This window comes from Gossypium raimondii, chromosome 12 (assembly GCF_025698545.1).
Source record: "Gossypium raimondii isolate GPD5lz chromosome 12, ASM2569854v1, whole genome shotgun sequence".
Lineage (NCBI taxonomy): Eukaryota > Viridiplantae > Streptophyta > Magnoliopsida > Malvales > Malvaceae > Gossypium > Gossypium raimondii.
Genome location: NC_068576.1, coordinates 36732106 through 36744278, shown reverse-complemented (window position 1 = coordinate 36744278; position 12173 = coordinate 36732106).

The following is a 12173-nucleotide window of genomic DNA, read 5'->3' as shown; positions in this document are numbered from 1 at the left end:
GCAAGCGTTAAATATAATTTTTAAATATTATTTAATAATTTTTTATTTATGCATTTTTAGATAATTATTAATTTATTTTTTGTTATAAAAGTCTGTAAATTGGGTATTGGAATGCAATATTTGAAATATGCATACTCCTCCATCACCGTTGGTAGAGAACTACCTGCCGGAAGCAGGTTTTTAGCACGTGGCGACGGTAGGCGGGGGATGCAAGGTGGACCCGAAACTAATTAGTGCGTTGATCGAGAGGTGGAGACCCGAGAGGCACACATTCTATCTTCCATGTGGAGAGTGCATTATCACTCTAGAAGATGTCAGTCTGCAATTGGGATTGCCGATGGACGGGTACCCAGTCACCGGGTCTGCCCAATCTAGCGATTGAGGGGCGGTGTGCTACGAGCTTTTGAGCACTATTCCGGAGAACATGGAGGGAGGTAAGATAGAGATGGGTTAGTTACGTGACACATTCCCTGATCCGGATGAAGATTCAACTGAAATTGAAAGAATTCGATATGCTCGGGCATACATTCTTCAATTAATTGGAGGTTATCTGATGCCCGACACGTCACGGAGCCGCGTACATCTAAGATGGCTACTGAAACTCATTGATTTTAGAGTAGCCGATGAATTGAGTTGGGGGTCTGCCGTCTTGGCAACGTTATATCGGGAGATGTGCGGGGCGACACGACCGAGGAGAGCAAAAATCAGAGGTTGCCTGTCACTACTGCAGTCATGGGCACGGTTTCGCTTTCTATTTCTACTTCCTCGAGTGGACCACCCATATACATTCCTACTCATAACGAGGTAAATTTTATATTAGATTTTACAATTATTATGTAGATTTTTAAAAATAAAAGTATGCTAAAAATTTATTTAATTAGGTGGAACAATCCGGCAAGTCATGCTCGATTACCTACCTCTCTTGAAGATATACGGCTTCTATTGGACCAACGGTCGGAAGCACAAGTAAGTATTAAATAAAATAAATATTTCCATACATTCGCTAGTCGATTGATATTTAGTATTTAGTATTTAGTATTATGTATATAACTAATATATACGCAACCGATGATACCTACGCAACCGCCTTTTTAGATGATGCCAGGTGTGTTTCCTAGCCCTTATATGTATCCTAACCCTTATATGTTTCCTTTTTCGAGTCCTATGGCAGGTTAGAGCCAAATGCCCGGTTTAGCTCTATTTCCTATTATGCCGAGTGGACCGCCGATGTATAGGCCAGTGACTCACAAGGGATCGCAAGAGGGGCCGTCAGGGAGCTCTCTTTTTTACCAATCCCCACCAACATATGGGTTTCAAACACTGTCACCGTTCGTGATGCAAACACATCCACATACACTATTCTTTGAAGGTGGATCATCGTCCCAAGTCCGACAACCATCCGCCGTATCGGAAGAACCAGAATCCCCGCCGGAGGAATAACAATCGCCGCCGGAAGCTAGAGAAAGAAGGAATCCAGCGTGTAACCATCGACAACCGCCATGTGACACTGAATCCCCCGGGCATAGACATTGATTGCCGTATTTAAATTTATTTGTACAAATATTTTGAATATTTTGATATTATTTTATGTAATAAAATAGAAATTTTTTTGAGTTATTTTGATATTATTTGATGTAAGAAATAGAAATTTATTTGATGTAATAAAATAGAAGTTTATTTGATGTAATAAAATAGAAGTTTATTTGATGTAATAAAATAAAAGTTTATCTGAGTTATATGTCTCTCGTACATCCAATGTTATCGGTAGATGGCGCGTTCCTTTAAGAACAGAATTTATGCATTCAGCCAGGTTCGACGTCATATGGCCATATCGTAGGCCGCCGTCGTATGCTTGTGCCCACTGTTCGAAACGTATGTTACAAAGGTAGTCCGCCCCTTCTCCGTTAATTGAACGTAAAATTGCCAACATCTCGTGAAAACGATCTTTATTTATTTCATACCCTGCCAATATAAGATCATAGCGAATAATTTGTACCACTTCTACCAATAAAAATAATTCAAATTGACAAACGAAATAACACAAATATAGACTAAATACCCATGTTGGTCACTTGTCGTTGTTCGCTCTTAGATGGATATTGCTTGTAGTAGTTCGAATCAACATGTCTTAGGCAATATCTATGGTGTGTGCGCTACCATAAGCTTCCCTGACGATCAAATGCAGCTAGTATACCGGCGCCCCGATCTGAAATAACACAGATATCAGGTTGGGGGCACACATGCCTCCTTAACCTAGAGAGAAAGAAATCTCAGTCATCAGACGACTCCCCCAGTGTTATTGCACATGCAATTGGAAGAATTCTCCCACCGCCATCCTATGCCACTGCAAGCAATAGTCGATGAGTATACCTACCGAACACAAAGGTACCGTCAATTTGTGCCAACGGCTTGCAGTATGGAAATGCGTCTCGGCATTGCTTAAAGGTCCAAAACAGGCGTTTGAACACTTGACATCCACGTAGCAATCGACCGTTGTAGTACGCATGTTCCGTTTCAATGTCTGTGATGGCACCTGAGACGTATCTCTCTAGCACCTGACACTACTGCCATATTTCATTATATGAGGCATCTCACCCACTATGCATCTTCTCTAACGCCTTTTGCTCAGCTATCCAAGCCTTGCAGTAAGAGGGCGTGTACCCCATTTGGCTACGAATATTGGCAATTAACACTGGCACTGAAGTTCTGGGATCTGCTTTAACCGTGGGCAGTATCAAGCTAGCTAACATAGCTGAATCCATCTTGGGATGATCATGTGAAACACCTATAAACCGAGTACATTAAATAATGCAACATTGCATAATAAAAGTATTATTTAGAAACCGTCAATACTGTACCTGCAGCACATGTATGTGGACCTTTGTACTTTTTAATCTCCCACAACCCTGTCCTTTTCCTTAACGAGGCGTAGATTTTCCATGAACATGTGCCGTCTTGGACCGCACACTTCGCCTCAAACTTATCAGATTTGGATTTAACGATGTGGTAGTTAACACCGTTTTTGATGCTATGTTGTTTCAAAGCACCAATAAAACTATCCTTGTTGGTAAACTGATTACCAACTTCAAATTCACCCGAATCTAGCCCTGAACTTGTACGATCATGCTACCGGTGTGGTGATCTGGAAACTCTAACGCATCATCTGGAGACAGATCGAGATTATGCATGTGGGCTGGAGGTGAGTATGCTCTGAATCGTGGATTTTCTTCTTCATCTGAACTCCTTTCAGCATCTTCAAGTTCTGTTGGAATAGGCTCCGGTTCAGAAAATAGCCAACTTCTGCACCATCGGGCCCGAGCTCTCGAGGTGGATCCATATTGGAATCATCTTTTAACCCACAGTTATCGGTAGCGTACGAGGTCCCCTCACCGGTTGACATTATAGGGAGTACATCATCCCTTCTTCTGGGGATTTCATAACATCCCCAATTGGATGTAGATTGCCAACCACTAGAACTTGATGCCGTTCCCCAGTACGTATTTTCAGCATCAAACATCGAGCCACCGACGTACATGTCTTATCCACCGATAAAGTGTCTTGCGGGGGATGTGGATTCAACACCGCTACCAAACATGGGCTGTTCGTGTTTTGTAACCCGCAAACCGAATGTTGGCCAGGGGTCCTATATACATCGCGAACACCGATCGCAAGTACATCACTTGGTGATGTAAATTGTACATATAACTCAATATAAGGTGCTCCACTAGCAAGATAAGTTTGCACCATTGCCTCCAAGCTACGAACACCTTTTATGTCGAACGAGTCATATGTCATCGAATCAACAGAAGAACAGAATCAGTACGTAATAGACAAAACTTTCATTGGCGTCGTTTCGAAAATTTTACGCCTAATTCTTTTACGAAGTTCTGTCAAATCTATGTTCTGGTTAAAAACCAGTTGCACTGTATTCTCCGACAAAAAGACAACACCATTCTCGGTGTGGCAAACCTCACCATCGTAGTGAATAACAGCACTAATACGTTCACTGATATTTGAAACTCTAACCTTCTTAGCCTCTCTAAATTGTTTTTGCTGTGACTTATGCATTCTGAGAACATTTTCTACCTAATTTATAGCCTCAGCCCAAACATGCTACTGTAGCAAAAGCGCATCCACGAGGGCACGGTTTTACAAATTCTTCTCAAATAGCATACTTCTAGAAGCGATTTTATACTATTTACTCAGAAACGTCAAAAAAATTATTTCTTCCATGACCTACTGTAGCAAAAGCGCATCCACGAGGACTCGATTTCACAAATTCTTCTCAAATAACATCCAGCTATAAACGATTTTATACTATTTGATCCGAAACGTCAACTCAAAATTATTTCTTCTAGGACCTAAAACCCTAAAAAGCTTGAACCCTAAACCTTAAAAGGCAAAAAAACCTAACGTGGGAAAAATAGAAAAATCGTGTCCCCCGAAAAGCGTTACGTGGCATGAAATCGTGGCCACGTCAGTGCGCTGACGTGGACGCTATTTGCCGAAAAATGGACCTTTTCGGTAAATAATTAAATAATAGACCCATTTCGGTAATTTTTCAAAAAAGGGGTTTTTTTGTGGAAATTGCCTCAAATAATATAGAAATATTCAGAATATTGACTTATTTAAAAAAATCTTTTTATTAAAAATATTAAAGTAAATTACAATTACTTTATTCAAAACAACATTTTATTTTATTAAATGAAATAATATAGAAATATTCAAAATATTATGTTATTTAAAATAATTTCTATTATATTAAAAATGTAAAAGTAAATTTATATTTTATTACATGATATAATATGTCAAAATTTCTATTTTATTACATCAAATAATATCAAAATATTCAAAATGTTTGTACAAATATATTAAAATAAAAATCAATCTCCGTGTCACTTGAATTCAATTGCCACATGGCGACAATTACGTGATTCTGTACCGGATTCTTCCTTTGTCCAGCTTTCAGCGGGGATTCTGGTTCATCCGGTAGGGGATCTAGTTGTCGGTGTTGAGACGATGAGCCACATTGATAGAATAGTGACTGTGGAGGTGTTTGCATACGGTGATGTGGATTGGTAAAAAGAAGAGCTCCCCGACGGCCCCTCCTACGATCCCTCGTGTGATGGTGGCCTATACATCGGCGGTCTACTCGGCGTAATTGAAAATAGAGATGAACCGAGCCATGGACTCCAACCTGCCATAGGACTAGAAAAAGGAAATATATAAGGGTTAGGATACATAAAAGGGTTAGGATACGTAACTGTCATCATCTGAAAAGGCTGTGCTGTAGGTGTCATCGGTTGAAGTGTTGGGCCCGGTGACTGTATGGGTGCTGTTGCTAGGCCTGTGATGGGCCGGGTGATTGTGATGGGCCTGCATCATCGTCCATTCTTCTTGGATTTAAAGGGCCACGTCGTTCCCTTTGGACACGCAATTACCGCTGCCTCTCCCCTGCCGCCAGTAAATACGGCTTGCCATGGATCCTAAACCATGGCATGTATTCCGGCACGCACGCTAACTCTGGAACAATGATCAGTTCCCGAGTAGGTATATAATCATACCGATCTTCCAACATTTGGATGTAGTGTGGCCAGAATCTCGGCCAATCTGTATGCGATTGCCATAGGTCAATTTTGTGATGATCATCCAACACCTCAGGTGCCATGGGAATCGATTGTCAGAATCTAAATTACCGTAATACTCTGTTGACTGGTGCATCTCCACGGTCGCAAAGTTGACCAATGGGACTTTCACATGCCAAACGTTTGGATTTTGGAAGTACTCATCCAGAATTACTGCCCGAATTGCCGGATCCTCGTATGGTGTCCATTGAAACTACATGAACATGATGAAAATATTAGTTATATACATAATACATAATACTAAATACTATATACTAAATACCAATCGACTATCTCATGATGGAAATATCTATTTTATTTAATACTTACTTGTGCTTCCGACCGTTGGTCTAATAGAATCCGTATATCTTCAAGAGAGGTAGGTAATCGAGCATAACTTGTCGAATGGTTCCACCTAATTAAATAAATTTTTAGCATACGATTATATTTTAAATCTACGTAATAATTGTAAAATCTAATATAAAATTTACCTCGTTATGAGTGGGAATGTATATGGGTGGTCCACTTGAGGACATAAAAATAGAAAGCGAAACCGTGCCCATGATTGCAGTAGTGATAGACAACCTCTGATTTTTGCTTTATTTGGTCGCGTCGCCCCGCACATCTCCCGGTACAATGTTGCCAACAGGACAGACCCCCAATTAAATTCACCTGCTGCTCTAAAATCAACGAGTTTCAGCAGCCATCTTAGATGTACAAGGTTCCGTGACAAGTTCAACATCAGATAACCTCCAATTATCTGAAGAATGTATGCCCGAGCATATTAGATTCTTTCTAGTTCGGTAGAATCATCATCCGGCTCTGGGAATGTATCTCGTAACCAGCCCATCTCGATTCGACCTCTGTTAATATTGTTTGGAATAGCTCCCAAAAGCTCGTAGCATACCGCTCCCCAATCACCAGATTGAATGCACCCGTGATCGTGCAGATCTCACCACCGCAATCCCAATTGCAAATTTACGTCTTCCAAAGTGATAGTGCATTCTCCACATGGAAGATGGAATGTGTACGTCTCAGGTCTCCATCTCTTAATTAATGCACTGATGAGTTTTGGGTCCAACTTGCATCCCCGGCCTACCGTCGCCACGTGCCAAAAACCTGCTTCACGCAGGTAATTCTCTACCAACGGTGATGGAGGACCATGCATATTACGGATATAGCATTGCAATATCCAATCTACAGACTTTTATAAGAAATAATAAAATAAAAATGATTTAAAATTGCATAAATAAAAAAAATCTTAAATAATATTTAAAAATTAAATTTAACACTTACCATTTTCATTTGTTCGACGGATATTGCTTGTTATCGAGACGAATTAATTCTCCGGCCATTGCTAACACGATAAAATTTTTATGATTTAAAAAAAATTCAAAAAAATAAAATTAAAGCTTTTTTTAAATAATTAAAAAATTAAAGCTTTTTTAAATATATTGATGACATTATTTAGAAAAAATTAATTGTGCCATTAAAATTTGGGAGAGCTATTTATTTTCTAACATGTTACATTCAAGTTGTTTCACAGGGTAATACACATATTTACAAATTGATCCAAGTATTTTAAATATGCTCCAAGTCAAATTTGATTCAAAATTTAATGTCCAAGCTAATGATGATATTGGCAAAAGGATTTGATTGATACGATATTAAAACTTTGAAGACTCAATTAGAACATTTTGAAGTTTCGAATAAATTTAAAATCTCATTCTTAAATTAATAATACGTATAAATATAAATTAAAGTGTTAAAGTATGCTATAAGTCCCTATACTCTAAAAAATTATTAGTTATATTTTATGAATTAGCTAAATTAATAAGATTTTAAAATTTTAAGTGTGTTTTAATAAATTTCTAACATATTTTAATTATATATAGTACGCTCAGATATTAAAAAGACCTTAAATTACTACACTTTGTTTAAACAAGCTCTTATATTGTTTTTGTAGTTAAATAAGTCTCTAACCTATGATTTTTACATATAAAATCTCTTGATTTTAATATTAAAGGAAAAATAGTTTAAAATTTTAAACTAATTTGTATTTAATGATGATGCAAATTTGATAGGAATAATTTATTAAATAACAATAAAAATATTAATTTTTTTGAAAGTTTTTATATACTTCAGATACTTAATCATAGAGGCGAATTTATAAATGGTAGGGCCCGATCCCTTAAAATAGAAAATTGTTATTTAGTCCCTTTAGAAAAATTTAAAATTTAAAATTAGTAAAGGTTTGGCCCCTAAAATTATAGAAATTTGATTTAATCCTTTAAAATTATAAATATATAGACTATTAAAATTAAAATTTTATTTCGCCCCCTAACGTGAGTTTTATATTTATGGAATCAATTCCATATTTAAATTCAACAAATTAAATAAATTTACATAGAATCCTAAACCCTAAAAAATATTTTATGAGTAAATTACACTAATAGTCATCTTATTATTAGTATTTTTTTGGTCCTATAAAATTATAAAATGGTCACTCAACAATTTAAATTTGTCTTTTAGTCACTAGTTTGCTAACGGTGATGATAAAATTGGTATGATAATAACTTTAACCCTCAACATTTATAAATTATGTCAATTTAGTCTTGATTCTAAAAATATGATCCTCAACATTTACACATTATATAATTTGATCTTTTTTTTTGCAGGTTTGCTTTGTCTTTGTGACATTGAGATTTAATATTAAAAGAATGAGAAACAATGTTAAAAAACTAAAGTTCATCTTTTTTTTTCTTTTTTTGTTTTTATTTCGAAAGACATAAAAAAAAGGTTTGAACTTTACCTGTTCATTACGACTGGGAGGTTCTCCTCCGATCTGGGAGGTCTTTGAACCCTTTAGGGTTTGTCGATGGCCATGTCAGAGAAGAGAAATCGAAAGGTTTTTCGGTTACCAGTCGGATTTTGACTGGGTTTTTGGAGGATCTATCACCGAATCCACGATCTACGCAAAAAAGGGGCTTAGAGAAAACTTTTTGGGATTTTCAGCCACTGGAGACAGCGGTTGCCGTCGTCGATGATTGGTGGCCATGGTGGAGGCTCACTAGATCTCATGGCTGGCCTAAAGGACGTTTTGAGAGAAAAAAATGAGAGAAAGAAAAAATTTAAAAACAGAGAAGGAAACTGATTTTTTTTTAGTTTTTTAACTTATATAGGGGTATTATACGACGTCGTTTTTGGGTGTAGCTTAAAATGCCCAAAACAGCGTCGTTTTGAAGAGTGAACCGACGATCCGACCCAGATTCCCTTAGATCCATGCGTTTTAGAAGTGGGGGGTGTAATTACTGCCCTGGTCTTTTTGCTTTTTGTCCTTTTTCAGTTTCATCTTATTCCTCTTATTTTTTATTTTTCCTCATAATTTTAATTTCCTTGCATGTTGGTCCTTTGACTTACTGTTGAACCAAGGAAACGATGTGGGGTTGGGATAATTTCACTTTGAGGCCCTGTACTTTTCCATTTTATTTTAATTCGATCCTTTATATTTTGTTTTTTTATGATTTATGCTTTAAATTTTGTTACATATTCAATTTAGTCCTCAGACCATCGACCCTTTGGGGAATGACGCGTACTGAGTTTGGGTTATTTTCCCTTTTGGTCCCTGCAGTTTATTTTTTTATTTAACCCTTTTATTTACTATTTTTATTTATTTATACTTGAAGTTTTGTCACAGTTTCAATTTAGTCCCATGTTCATTTAATTGAGTCCCTGTACTTGCTGTTTTTTTAATTTTTTTTCCATCGAATTTCCCAATTATTTTATTTCAGTCCTATATCTTTTAACTATTGATACTATTAATACTATTAAGTGATTATTGTTGTTAATTATTATTTTTGTTAAAATTTGCTCAAAAATTAATATTTTATGAACGTAATTATATTATTAACATAAATTATTATATTATTTCACCATTATTATTGTTATTATATGGCATTATTAATTGAATATTTTTTATTATTTCTTATTATTGTATTTATCATTTTATTGTCATTTCATTTTATTATTTATGTTATTATTTTGTTAATGTTATAATTTTGCCATCATCGTGTATTGTAAATACTGCTACATACGTTCATTTGTTTTTTTGCGCAAACGCATAAGAATGAGTTGAACCAATGCGACATTTTTTATTTTGAGGATTCGAGAAATTGTGCCCCTAACTTACGGGGTACGATTTTTTCTTGAATCGAAATAATCGAACGTCCCTTCTCTCTTTAAAAAAATAATTAAAAATATAAGATTTGGGCAATAATTAAACGGTGAGCGTTCTTATTTTCGAGAATTCAAGATTTTGTGCCCCAACTTACGGGACATGATTTTTCGTCTTGATCGACCCGAAATGAGAAAATCTCCTCGTTAAAAATTCAATTTAGATAGGGACTTTTTTAATACCATCAAATAACATCGCACGAAAGAAGTCACATTTTAAATTCTCTTTGGATTCTCAATTTTTGACGTCAAGACATTAAGTAATCAACTAGGTATCAAATTTGAGTGTTATGAGGGTGCTAATCCTTCCTCATACGTAAGCGATTCCCGAACCCATTTCTTGGATTTTGTAGACTGAAAATCATCATTTTAGTAAATCTAACATTTTATTAAAATGACCAAGTTTTGAGGTGAACTAATCACACATAATTAAAAAGGATTGGTGGCGGCTCTCTTTTCATTTTTTAAAATAAAAACTCGATTTCCAAAAAGGTTTCGATAGCTTGGCTACTCCACTGGGGATAAATAAGAGAGTTGAGTCGTGAGTTGATTACTTTTTGGTCTTTTTTTTTGAAAATTGATAATTCGATTTAAATTAATAATCCCTTCATTGCATTTCGTCCTTCATGTTTTATTTTGGTGGTAAATAATGTCTTTGTTATCTCGAGATACATAGCGATTTAATACGTCTGTTTTATTGGTTTGAGTTTTTCTTTGTATGTTTTCACCTATTGCATGGCATAATTGTTCCATTTTACCCTTCTTAAGTGAGAGTGAGAAGCTATTCCTTCGTGAGGTTTTCACCTCCATATAAGATAGTGGATCGCTTTCAGGATACATCCGTACCTATGCTTTTGTGAGGTTTTCACCTCCGTACAGACATAGGGAAATGTATTCCCCTGAACTGAACTCGGTCTGTATGAGCCTATAATGGGTGAGGATTGAGGAATCTGCCGGTTCAGGTACCTTTACTTTAAAACCAATCCACATGTATTAAACCCTAAGAACTGGCCCTAGGAAGAACTATGTCAAACCTTTAGACCCGAATAGATTAGAAAAAAGGAATATTTTGATTCTTATTCTTTGCCTTGTATTCAAGCTTTATACAAAATGTACTGACTTGTTTCGTTTTGTTTTTGTTGTGGTTGTATTTCATTTTCATCATAGAGGAAATGTGTTGATTCGTGTTCAATTGCTAAATAGAGAGCTTGTCATGGAAAAAGGGGTTTCTTGATAAAGTGAAAGTATCTATTTTGTGTAAAGAAACTCGTTTTCTAGTAAAGTTGTTCTAATGGAATCGAACTAGAATCAATGCCTTTTTACATGTTTTTTTTCCATTCATTAGTATTACATTTCATGCATTAAATTTCATGAAAAATATCCTAATCAATAAAAAATTATGACAGTTACCCTGGAAACTACCAAGAATTTGCCAAACGAATATCGCTACGATACCAGCGGTAAAACTAAAGCCATGGATCAAAGGTTAGAAAAACTAGAACAAATTCAGAAGGACATGCTAGCCCAGTTGCAAGTGCATTTGCTGGATCAATTAGCTAAGGTGCAACAAGACATAAAAGACCAAATACAAGAGTCCCAAAGAGACATAATAAGCCAGTTGACCCAGTTACTGGCTGGAGGAATTGAAAAAGGGAAGAGTACTGCGATAAACTCTAGGGACGATAACAAAGACCTTACATACCCCCCGGGTTTTACCCCAGTGAACATCCAAGCTCAACCAGAGACATATCCATGAAGAGTACCTGTCACCATAAGACCACAACAATACCAGGCTGGCACCGCAGGATAGGTAAATTACCCAATAGGTTCAGGTTCTAACCTCGGAGATAATCCAATCAACCCCATTGTTCCAAATTTGGACGACATGGTGGAAATAGAGTTGGTTAGAGGAAAAATTTAGAGCTATGGAAAGCGCTGACTACCCTTGTAGAGTCGATGCAAAAGAGTTGAGTTTGGTCCTGAATCTAGTGCTCCCACCAAAATTTAGAACTCCATAATTCAAGAACTACAATAGGACTAGTTGCCCTGATGCTCATACCACAATGTTCTACCGAAGAATAATGAGGTACGTCAATAACGACCAATTGTTAATCCATTATTTCAAAGATAACTTGATTGGGTAGGCTGCTAAATGGTACAATCAACTGAACCATGCCAAGAAACAAAACATGTGACTTATATGACACCCAATAGAATTACATTGCAAAACATGGAGAAGAAGCAAAATGAAAGCTTTAGGCAATATGTTCAAAGGTGGAGGGATGTGGTAAAACAAGTTCAGCAATCTCTTTTGGA